Raw genomic sequence first — 12,210 nt, 5'->3', positions numbered from 1 at the left:
TTCCCCAGTTTTCTGCATTTCTCTCTCTTGACCCAGGTCAAAGTCAGATGATGAAAAGCAAGTCCTGGTCGCCACCAACTGCAACAAACGGCACAAGATAGGCGCTGACTTACCGATGGGCTATTTAAGCTTTATTTTTTATTTTTTGTGCATTTTTATAAAGCGCTGACATTACCCGCAGGTGTCAGAGCGCTGTACAATAGAGCCAGTTGCGTTACAAGAGAACAGTGGAAACACAATACAGCATTACAAACTAAAAATTAAGGGTACATAAACACAAAATCCAACAAAACAGGCAGGAGAGAGGAATGTACGGGGAAAAATACAAACTTACAAAGAGTGAACTTCCAAGAGGGGCCTGAGCATGACAGTATTAGTTCTGAAATGTCTTTGAAAGAGGAGAGAGTTGAGATCAGCTTTGAAGATCCGGGTAGAGGAGGTGGCACCCTAGCAATTACATAGCAGTTGACCTGTATATCCTGTCACGACAATAAAGTTTGATTTGAATAGATGTTGAATTTAGGGTAGGAATATTGGGGGTTAACGGAGCCGCCGCACCCCTCCTCGCCGGCAGGGGAGGCTGCGGTCGTCTGTCTGGCGGTGGGAGATGCGAGCTGCTCCTCGGGTAGGCGGGGAGGGATGAAGGGCTGAGGCCGAGCAGCGGCGCTGGAGGAAGGCTCGGCCCCGCCCCTCCCCCTCGCGCTAAGCCCTGAAACCCGAGGAGCCTCCGAGGCAGCGGAGAGAGGCGGCCGGAGCACAAAGCGCCAGAGCAACCAGCGGGTCCCCGGGAGCATGGGGGAGCCGCGGCCGAGGCAGCGAGGCAGAGTGAGGTGAGTGCGGCGGGGGCCCCGGGGGCGCCCCGCGGCCTCTGTGGCCCTAGGGGGGAAGGGGCAAGTTTCACCCTGTTGCTCTCTCTTTAATACGTGGACACATGGATAACATCTTCCGCGGCGCTGTGTATACCGCTCTTGTTCGCCTTCCACCCCTGTTCGCCTTCCACCCCAGACAGATACACCATCTACTGCCAGGGTGAGTGGGAGCGCGTGACTGACTCTGGGTACCTTTCCCACCCTGATCAACAGTGTAGGTGGTAGTGTTATTTTGGGTTGCTTTCCTCTAAAGAGGATTCATTCTCCAACTGCCCTATAAACTGCAGACACTACTTTTTGTATTCCATCTTGTTTCACTTTGCCCCCTCTGGCAGTGCGCCCTGCTGATGACAGTAGTGCCAGGCAGATTGCCCAGACAGTTGCCTCTGTTTTTCTCCTGGGTTACTATCTGATTTCAGTTTGCCCCCTCTGGCAGTGCCAGTGCAGCTTGTTGCTTGCAGCAGTCCCTGGATGTGGGTATATGAGTCCTTGGCATGAAATATTTCATGCCCATTTGTGTGGGTCGTTTAACAAAAATAAAGTTTGCAAGGCGCTTGGAGAGGGCTTGGCTAATAACGAGTGTCCTTATAGTGTAAAATTGGCATTTTTCAGGAACTGGGTTTATAACCGGAGAAGGATGCAACAAGCACTGGAATGCAAATTAGAAAGCAGACAGCTGGCGTCCGCTGCCATTCTGACGTGGAGAGGGGCACCCGGTGGTGTGTGTGGTGGCATCGCGCCCATAGGACAGACTGCTTGTAGCCTGTTTATGGCTAGAGTTGGTGTGCACGGGTGGCATTGAAGTGGCAGCAGGTGATCACTGTGGGCACCAGAAACACTCAGCTGTGCCGCTCTGACTTCCCACACCCCATGATGCCCCCTCCGGCCTAGACACGAAGCACAACAGGCCATCAGTGGCGGGCCAAGGGATTGATTCTCTCAGGCGCAGCCTGACGTGTGAAGAATGGAAGGTTGGTACTTGGCACAGGGAGTGTGTGCGGCCTATGACATGCATGGCCCGTTATTTCATAAAATATTGTACACTCTTTGGGACAAACCTCTGCTAAATAAGTGGTGAACACGTTCTTTTATGCACGTTTCTAAATTGCACCACGTGGCGTGGTAAATGCTTCTTGGCGCTGAGAGTCCATTGTCTTGTATTGAGATGTCTTCGGGAGGGTGGAGGGACGTCATAGCCTGGGTGAAGTTACTTATTAAGCATTAGTGTTTATTTTATATCACTGTGTTAAGCTCTGACCCGCTTCATGGCACTAGAGGACACCTCCAGTATTGTATTGTAATTGCATTTATATAGCTCTTACTACACCTGACGAGGCATCGAAGCTCCTTTTCGGTGAGTAGCAGGCTACTCCGGAACCAAGAAGGATTAGTGTTGAATTAGTATAGTGAAATATGAAAGTAATTTGAGTGGTGGATAGTTTAGTCAGTTATTTGGGTTCAGAAGGATAGCGGAGGGATAGAAGAGGGAAAAAAAGTTTGCATTTATATAGCACTTGTTACCTCTGATGGGGTGTTGAAGCGCTCTTTTTTTTGGGCGATTAGCAGGCTATTCGGATCCTATAAAGGATTATTGGTGAATTAGTATAGTGAAATATGAAAGTAACTTTAGTGGTGGATATTATTCAGTTATTTGGATTGAGAAGGTATATCGGAGGGATAGAAGAGTGAACAAAGGTTTGCATTTTTATGGCGCGTGTTATCCTTAATGGGGTGTTGAAGCACTTTCTTGGTGAGTAGCACGCTACTCCAGAACCAATAAGGATTAGTGCAAGTGTGTCATTTCCTTCCATATCGCACTACACCACTATTAAGAAGTGGACGCAAGGTTACCTGGTGAGCATTCTTTTTAGGGTTTCTCTACATTTCATCGGTATGGACCCATTTTGCATAGTAAGCGTGACACTGTTCCGATCCCTTAAGTTCCATGAATAAGTTGCTTACGGATAGATCTGAAACAATCTGACCAAGCCATGCCATCACATCTGTCGCTTCACCTTTCCACGTGGGTCCCAGCCGGCTGGCATGACATGGCCGTGCAGTGGCACAGGCGCCTAGAGGCGCACTGTTGCCCTCTGTGCAGGGCCATTTCCTTGCGTATGACAGGATTCGTGGGAGCACCCTCGGGTGAGAGACAGCTAGTCTATTTCTTTTTATTCTGCTTCCTGGCTTTCCCAGGTCTCAGCCAGGCTTGTCTTGAAAAAAATCCAGAACATGGCACTCAATGTAGGGATGGGTCACAGCAAGGCATTAGCTAGTGAAACTGTGGTGGACTACTCCTTCCAAGTTGGCCTGGATGGTGGTTTTGGAAGAGGAAAGCTCTAAATCCGTGTGTTTTAAAAAAATGATAAAGTTTTGTGATTAATGTGTGATCTCCTGCAGGATTGTTAGGAAGTTAATAGTTCAACCATCTCGACGAGGAGTCCCTCCCATGTTGGGCATTTAGCATTTCAAAAGCACCTCAGTGACAATACTGAGCAGATACCAAAAGCCAATGATGCCAATCCATCAAATCCCACACAGTTATTGATACCTAATTAAAATCAGTCAATGTACACTTCATGTTTAAAAGCAAAGGAACAGAATGCACATTTGCCTATTATAAATAGCATTAACGAAGGTTCACTCGATAAAGAATGCAAACAGATATTGAAAAGTTGACAGAGCACGCCTAACCTGGGCAGTAAACAATACGAAATATGAATACTGCAGCTTAAAAGTAAACAGCACTTTGACCACTCGCTACTGGTACTATTGGAGACTCACGTGTGAAGGGGATAACGTGGTTATTCGAATGGAATTAAACAATATCTTAGGCCATGGGACATCAATGAAAAAAACCTTCACCGCTGACATTGTCCTGGTCCCACAGGACCTAGAGTATCTGTCTATCTTATGGTCCCACATCTGAAAAAAATGGCAGTGTTAAGGAACAGGCTCTAGTCAGCTGTTGAGTGCTCTAAAAACCTAGGCAGGGCCAACCACAAGCAGTGCAGCTCCCTGAAGTGGGCAGACAGAAAACCTCCATCGACAGACGTGGTGCAGGACACCTGGCATCTAGTCCAGATGCCACCAAACTACATTGTTGATAAAACAAGAGCAGGCCACAAGACAGTTGCATTTTCCAGGGGCTGGTATTTTTTTTCTCCTTCAAGAGGTGAAGGCCAAAAAAAGAGGACTCTACAGGGCCCTGTCTCAATGTATATATTTATTTTATTTGCCAGGACTTAACCCTGGCTGGCTTAGAGCCCTGGATGGCAGCCTGTACACGCAAGCTTCAACAGCGCCACCATAGTTATCTGATACATTTACATGCTTATCCAAGTATTTGTATTTTTTTTTTTTTTTAGCATTTTCATCCCTATGAGGAACCATGTGTAGGTTGCCTCAATTGCCCGAGCACCATTTTCCAGGTTGACAACTGTTTAGAGATCTGCAAAAAAATAACAAATTCCAGTTCCAAATGGTTTTTACTGGATCCACTTCCTGGCATGCAGCATTTTGGATATATCTGGAACTAGCAAAGAACATTCTCGTACATCTTGTAACTGTTGCTTGGTGTCTGCTGATTTCGGTTGGTGTTTGTTCATGACTAGCAGAATTTGGTCTGAATCATGAATTTGTGTTACGTTAACTGGGTGCATCAGGTTGTAAGGAAAAGATCAGATATGTGTTTCACCTTTCTGTTTAATAAGGTAACTGGTTAAATAGATATCCCATTATAGTCCCTTTCCGTATACTTGGAGTTGTTTTACACAAATATAGTAAACACGTTCTATTTTTTAAACTTGTTTTAATGCGGTGTGCTTGGTATTTCTTTTCTAGGCAGCCTGATTAACCATGAAGCAGTGTGTTACTAGCTCATAACATGCTTTCAGATATTTGCTATGTGTTTCTACTCTGCAGTTTTTTGTGGTTATGAAATCACTGTATCCATTTTTCTCCTATATCTCTTCACACTTCGAATAGATTGGTACAAAGTTGTCCAGTCAGCAGTTTGAGTCGGCATCATTATTGTTTTTTTTTATCACTGTTAGTCTTCCTATTGGTTACTTCAAATCACATTGGGACCACATAATATCACACCAGATATGAAGGACATGAGCTTCGCCGAGGCTGTTCCAGACAGCAGTACTTCTGCTACTTTGGTGGAGCCCTAGTGCCTAATCTCAAGTCGGAAGTTGTGCCTTAGGCTAAAGTCTACAGCATTTCAAAATTGTGTTTTCTTTTAACTAGGAATACGTCGCTCATTTGTTCTAGTTGTAATCTTTAGCTAATCACTTTGTACTGCACTGATCTGATAGGTCCGGGAAGAAATGGCTTGGCAGTTCGGACTGGACTGTTCCCATGAAGCACAGGGTCAAGACTGATTTGCATATAGCTGTGTCTGAACTGGGGTGGCGAAGTGAGCTAAAGAACGATCATGGATTCAACCCAGATCTGTAACTGGGGGTGAATGTCTGAAAAGTTTCAGCTCTCCGTCCATCATCTCATTGTGTTCGCTTTATTCGCCCTAAGTTGGCAGGGTATGCCCAGACGTGGGTCCCCTGCTTACTTTCCCTCTGAATTCAAGCTAGCCTGGCTGATGAGGGCTGTTAGCTCGAAACCGGTCCCAGGATGCTTGTTTCCGATCCAGGGTAGACATGGCTTGGCAGTTCGGGCTGGACTGTTCTCATGAGGCACAGGGTCAAGACTGATTTGCATATAGCTGTGTGTGAACTGGGGTGGCAAAGTGAGCTAAAAAACGATGATGGATTCAACCCAGATCTGTGACTGATGGTGAGTGTCTGAAAGGTTTCAGCGCTCCATCCATCATCTCCTTGTGTTTGCTTTGATCTGATAGTACCAGCAGACTGCAGTATGAGGCTAGCATTTGTAGACTGCCCCAGTACTAGTCCCAGTAGAGCTTATGCATGGCATCAAATACATTGTCTTTGGTTCCTGATTCTAATGAAACACACTGAAGAGACTTCAGGGCAACCTTGGTGTAGTTATTCTATTTGTGGCTTATCGTGGGTGTGGTGTAATTTTGCATCCTTTCTATTTTTTCTGAAAGTTCTTTAGAACAACTGAGTAAAACAAGTTTACGTGGTCTTGTCATTACAGGGCCTGTCGCAGACCGCATGTTATGGTTGAAATGGATAAGGGAGTCACAATTTATAAAATGGTTAACTATGCTCTCTATGGTCACCAACCTAAGGTACAAAAGAAAACTCAACTAAAAGAGATCCCTAAATTTTTAGAGTGGCCAGATATACAAAGTGAAAAACCTTTGATGGGTACAGATATAGAAGTAGGACTAACATTGGGCGCTGATTAGGGGCACTGATTTGAAAAAAGAATGATTTACATCCTCTACACATAGGACAAAATAGAGACCATTCAGGGCATATTTTTAAAACTTCATATAGCATCAATGTTGTGTAATGTTCGGTTAGAACTAGTCAGAGGAAAACACTTAAAAATCCAGTTTTTATTAAATAGGTTATAGTTTGTACTCTTATTCCTCCCCAGACTGATAATGCACAGAGGTAGAGCGGTAAACTTAGATCTTGCTCTAGGGCATTTTTGTAATTCGGATTGACTCCTCCTTAAATTCTGTTGTGATTCATGAATGAGGTGAAGCAGCACATTGGGTGAGATTGTAAAGCAATTACTCTCGCTACAGGGAAGGAAGCAGTGGCAGCTGCTGCGGAACAGGGGGGGTGGGGAATAAAAATAAAGATCACTTACCTGTTCATGCTGCACGCTTCTCGTTGTCCTCTGCTCTTCGTCGCTCCCGTAAGCAGGAAGCACCCAGGCTGCCCTAAGCCAATCACAACGCTATACTATTCTGTTAATCCAAACATGCAATGCTTTATTTGGAATAATAAATGCCTTGAGGTGATTGACAGGTTTCACCTAAAAAAACTTCAATAACTACCTTGTTATTTTCAAAATGAGCACAGAACGTTTTTCCCTAATCCAATCCTGGGCAACTTCTCGAGAACAGTGACTTGGGAACGATTTTGTGAGAATCTCAGAGGATCTCTTGAAATGTTCTCTAGTCTCAAAACGTGCATATGGATTTCCTCTTTATGTTTTTCAACATATTTACTTCATCACTTGGCTATAATGTATTCTGTAAAACAATATATAAATACTGAAACCTCATCCAACATCGATTTTGCTGTTAGATCCCAAAGATATTCACGCACTTCAAAAGTTGATCAAATTTGCCCTTGTCAGTCTTGCTTAGCGTCTCAAGGGTGACTGACGTCAGCTCTATGGGGGTAGTGAAATTGGATACGCTTGCGTCTGACATTAACTAACATGCCTTTTAGCTAATTGACAATATGTCAACCATTGCACCTGTGTGAGCGCTTTCTGTGACTCCTCCCATCTTTGTCAGCTTGCGTTTCCTTAAGTCACATGTTTATCTTATATTACCTTTCATGAGCCATTAACGAGCTTACTTCTGGCCTTAATTGTCGTATTATGTTCAGGAGAGTATGATCCTGCTGGTTCTTGTTCTTTAGAAAAATTTTAATGACATAATATAGGGAAGCCTACAAAAAAGGCATAAAATGAGCCTCTACTTTTCTTACTACAGTATGTTTTTTTTACATCTGGAGTCCATTATAATGTCCATTATAATAAAAAAGCACAGTTCTCTACTGTAATAAGTTATTACAGTTGAGTTATGATGTCACAATCCCTGAAGCCAGAATCTGGAGGCAGAGTAAAAGGCAGGACATTGAGCAGAACTACTGCTGCAGATTAAACAACAAAAGGAGGGATGGAGTAGCCATTCAGTTCTCTTTCCTCTGAACTAATTTCCCCAATACGATTAACCATTTATAGGGGGTTAGGAGATCTTTATTGCAAAGTATTTGTTTTTTGCACTACTAGGGTTCCTTACAAGAAAGACGGAATCCTTCTTCGTGTTGGCTCATATTCTGAACTACAGCCATTTTTGGAATCAACATTAAACTCCTTAAAAAGTTTTGTGAGAAATGTCAGGCTATACATTGACATGTTTCTTTTTACACTAAGAATTATGTGTTTAGTCAACATTTCAGCCACCATACCATATATTCCTTATGAAGGAGAAAGAAGCCAAAGTGGTTAAGGAGAAGACGATAGTGAAAAACTAAATCTCGTAAGGAAACGGCCATTGACAAAGCCAATAGGTCTGGTATTTGTTTCTAACCTTTTGTTTTTATCAATGACTGTTTTGGTTTGTCTTGTAAACGTTTTTTTATGGCAGGAGTGCTAAACCGTTGCATAGGTATGTGTGTGTGTGTATGTATGTATCTATATATATATCTATATCTATATATATATATATCTATATCTATATCTATATATCTATCTATATATATATATATATATATATATATATATATATATATATATATTTATTTGCAAAAAGCTCACAATGCCTTAATAGTCCCTGGCACTCACAGTAACATTGGCCAGTGGCTGAAGTGGGCTGGCTCACTGTCCCTTGCAGTATGCTGTAGTGGGCGGTAGGAAATGTGAATGAGGCAATTACAGACAAATGGATGAAGAGGATTGACTGAAAGGCCCTAGAAGTATGTTTATTGTGCATACAATTTAGGTAAAATCTAAAGGTTTTGGCTCAATCAATCAATCAAAGACATTTATAGAGCGCACTACCTACCCGTAGGGTCGCAAGGCGCTAAAGGGGGGGGGTGCCGTTACTGCTCGAACAGCCAGGTCTTGAGCTTCTTCCTGAAGGAGAGGTGGTCTTGGGTCAGGCGCAGGTCGGCAGGGAAGGAGTTCCAGGTCTTGGCGGCCAGGTAGGAGAAGGAGCTTCCTCCTGTGGTGGCTCTGCGGATGCGTGGGACGGCGGCGAGGGCGTGGCTGGCAGATCGGAGGTGGCGTTTGGGAGCGTAGAAGTTGATTCGGTTGTTGAGGTAGCTCGGGCCTTGATCGTGTAGGGCTTTGTGTGCGTGGGTGAGGAGCCGGAAGGTGATATTTTTGTTGACGGGGAGCCCGTGCAGGTCTCTCAGGTGTGCGGAGATGTGGCTGTTCCGTGGGATGTCGAGGATGAGTCTGGCTGAGGCGTTCTGGATCCGCTGGAGTCTCTTCTGGAGCTTGGCGGTGGTTCCGGCGTAGAGTGCGTTGCCGTAGTCCAGTCGGCTGGTGACGAGGGTCTGGGTGACGGTCTTCCTGGTCTCCGTGGGGATCCACCAGAAGATCTTCCTAAGCATGCGCAGGATGTTGAAGCACGACGAGGAGACGGCGTTGACTTGCCTGGTCATGGAGAGGGAGGAGTCCAGGATGAAGCCCAGGTTGCGTGCGTACACCAGACCTAATAATACCCTTTCTTTTGTGATGAAAGAATACTTCCTCTATAAATGCAAAAACAACAGTTGATGGACAGAATGCAGAACAATGTCATACATTCACCCCAGTACAGAGATCTGGGCCTAAATCCATCGTTTTTTTTGCACTCCACACCACCCCAGTTCAGACATGGCCATATGCAAATCAGCCTTGACCCTGTGCCTCATGGGAACAGGCCAGCCCGAACTGCCAAGCCATGTCTTTCCTGGACCGGAATCAAGCATCCTAGGACCGGTTTCTGGCTATCAGCCGTCTTCAGCCAGGATAGCTTGACTCCAGTGATGTGGAGAGCATGGGACTCACGTCTGAGCATACCCATCCCACTCGGGGTGACTATAAAGTCACAGAGCTCCTTGGTGACTTGCAATAGCCTTTTGTACCTCAGGGGCCCTTCATCCAATATATGCTCACTCCCTAGCCCTTTTCCCAAGGCACCCACCCATGTGAATGCCTTGGTAATATCTGCGTCAGCTCATATCTCCGTGCCATGAACAGTCACATACTTTATTCGGTTCAAGATGGCTCCGGGCTGTGGTCCTGTTCTGAGGAGACAACGGAAGCGGGTTTCCCAAAGCGCCAGGGACCACCTCAAACAGCACAACACCCTGTGGCAAGATTGTCCTTTTATCACGTTGCGGCAGGGTTAAAGTCTTTGCACAGCTGCCCTCAGACACGTGTTATCTGTCTTGTTCAGAAGGGGGTCTTTGGTAAATTTGGAGAAGCGTCTCCAATAACAACTGCTCCTTCCTCTGTGGAAGGTGGAACTGTTACAGTTGTCAGACTCCGGTTGCACCTGATCATGGAACAAAGAGCCGGTGCTTTGTGCAGTACAGCCAGGTCTGGGGTTCACAGAGTTCAGTGTATTTCTGGCATTTTGTGTTACATTATTTTATGCAAAATTCTGCGAAATTACATCATTATGCCACATGGCATAATGGGTGGTTGCCCAAGTAAAAAATGCTATTGAGGTAGCACTTGACCAATGCGAACATGAGCAGCTCTTGTTCGCAGGACTTGCGTTTTTTGCGCTATATTTTTTGAGTAAAATGTGCCCTTTTGTCTAAAATTGACACTAGGAACTATTTCTCAATAAAATATAGTGCAAGATGCCAGATTTTAACTTGATCCGTTTTTCTAAAATGTGATGGATTTCAGCAAAAACTAAATTATACTAATTTTGTACGGCCTGGTAACTCTGTCCCAGTGACCAACTCTTTCTGACTTTGTGAAAACGACAACTAAATATTGGTGGCCAACAGCTCTAGCAGGGCCTTGTTATGTATAATGTTTAAGTTGTGTGCTAACTTATGGTTCTCGACTTGTTTTTACATTTTACATACACGCTAAGTCTTGTTCACATATCTTAGGTGGTTTTTTTGGGGGGGGGGGTGTACTCTCCTGGAATTTTCAGGTGGGCTCCAGGATTGGTGTGGGAGCGTCGTCGGGGTGTTCACGACATTTTGGGGACATGTTAGTCTAGGCAGGGTGCCGTTTTAGAATGTGCATGTACCCTGGCTGGTAGGAACTCTCTTTCGTTTTTCCCCACCCACCCACCCTGTTATCTGTTTAATGAAGCAGGTGCGTTTTGGAGGTCGTGTTTGTGGGGGATGCTGTTGCTGATGGGGCTTGGTGGTTTGGTACACAACTTTAAAAGTTATTGCAAGAAACGTTGGACATGTTCCGACCCAGTCGTAGTTATGATGGTGGCGTGGGGAGTTTATAAATGGAATGAGATGGCAACAGTGCTGTATGCACAAGATTTGGATGCTGGGAGTTTGAGTGAGGGGAGTTGTGCGTTATGAAGGGTTGCTTAGGGGAGAAAGTTTTTTGGGGATAGTTATAAAGATGTATAGTGAGACCACTTTGATTTAGCATGTAAGGCTAGTTAGAGCCAAGGTTTGTTATTAAAGTTAAGCATCTGTTTCATTAAAGCAGGCTTTTCAATACTATTACATAGTCAGTCGTTCTTGAAAACATCCCCCCCCCCCCCCCCCCCACAGCTCCCAAGAAAAAGCCGTTGAAGCCGATATTCGCCCGAGAATAAGGCCGACGCAGCCAGCATTATGATGTATTTCAATAAAATGGTCAGAATGTCTGATTCGGTGCCATTTTGCTCCACGGAAACCTCGTGGTTAAAGTGTACAGCTCAGAGTCACACACCACACTGGGAACGCCTCTGAGCTTTGTAAATATTGATGCGTTACGCTTCCATTGAAGCTTGGCCTGCAGGGTATACAGGGTTGTGCAAGGTGCCATTGTCGGTGAGCACCAGTGCGTAGGCTCAACCGGAAGCATTAAAAACAGCCGAACGCAAAACCCGTTTCCAAACCGCTTTCGTACGCAGTGTCGGTGCAATGCTTATTTGAAGATCGTCCATCATTAATCTGGAATTTAGCCAAGGGATTTAATGCCCCCCCTACACAGATCTGCGTGTCCTCTGGCAACTGCAGGATGTGGCCTACCCGGCTCTTCATCCTTCAGTGCTGATGAATTGAGGCACAGTTCAGTCGGATAATGAGAACGCTCCATGGGATTAATTGCTATGAAAAATAAAAATGCTATGGTAGCGAGTGCTATACAAGTCTTTTCGTATTAAGCCATGAACCCTGGTGCAGGAAGGCAAATGAGCCATTGACTACATGTCGGGTCCTTAAATACAACAATAACCACCCTTCACTGAGCCTCTAATTCTACTGGGCCCCGTGCAGCTGCACCTGCTGCACCGTTGCTAGCCACGCCCCTGGCCTTCAGCGGTGGCAAGAGCCTATCAAAGGCTTACAATAAAGGGCTCGCGCCGCCTCGGAATTCTCAGTTCGGCCGGTACCAGAATAGGCGGGAACCTGCCAAAGACACAAGGCCTCAAAGAAAACATAAATGAGGAAAAACTCGGAAAGTAAAGAGAGGCGTCCTGGTTAAGGGCAACATAGGGATTTAGAGAAGGGAATTTCACATGCACCACAGCTGTGGT

At 45.1% G+C, this 12,210-nt stretch overlaps 1 protein-coding gene across 1 annotated transcript in view; it reads left to right on the top strand.

The window, feature by feature from the left end:
* Positions 1–698: 698 nt before the first annotated feature.
* Positions 699–12,210, top strand: part of LOC147662058 (ninein-like protein) — a 270,575-nt gene continuing 259,063 nt past the window's right edge. The window contains exon 1 of the mRNA XM_086951142.1: positions 699–830. The gene's annotated coding sequence lies outside the window, so the exon portion shown is untranslated. The remainder of the gene's footprint in view (positions 831–12,210) is intronic.

The sequence above is a fragment of the Lissotriton vulgaris genome, unplaced genomic scaffold (assembly GCF_964263255.1).
Source record: "Lissotriton vulgaris unplaced genomic scaffold, aLisVul1.2 SCAFFOLD_630, whole genome shotgun sequence".
Taxonomy (NCBI): Eukaryota; Metazoa; Chordata; class Amphibia; order Caudata; family Salamandridae; genus Lissotriton; species Lissotriton vulgaris.
The sequence above is the reverse complement of the archived record's forward strand: the minus strand, read 5'-3'. Positions and strand labels throughout refer to the sequence as shown.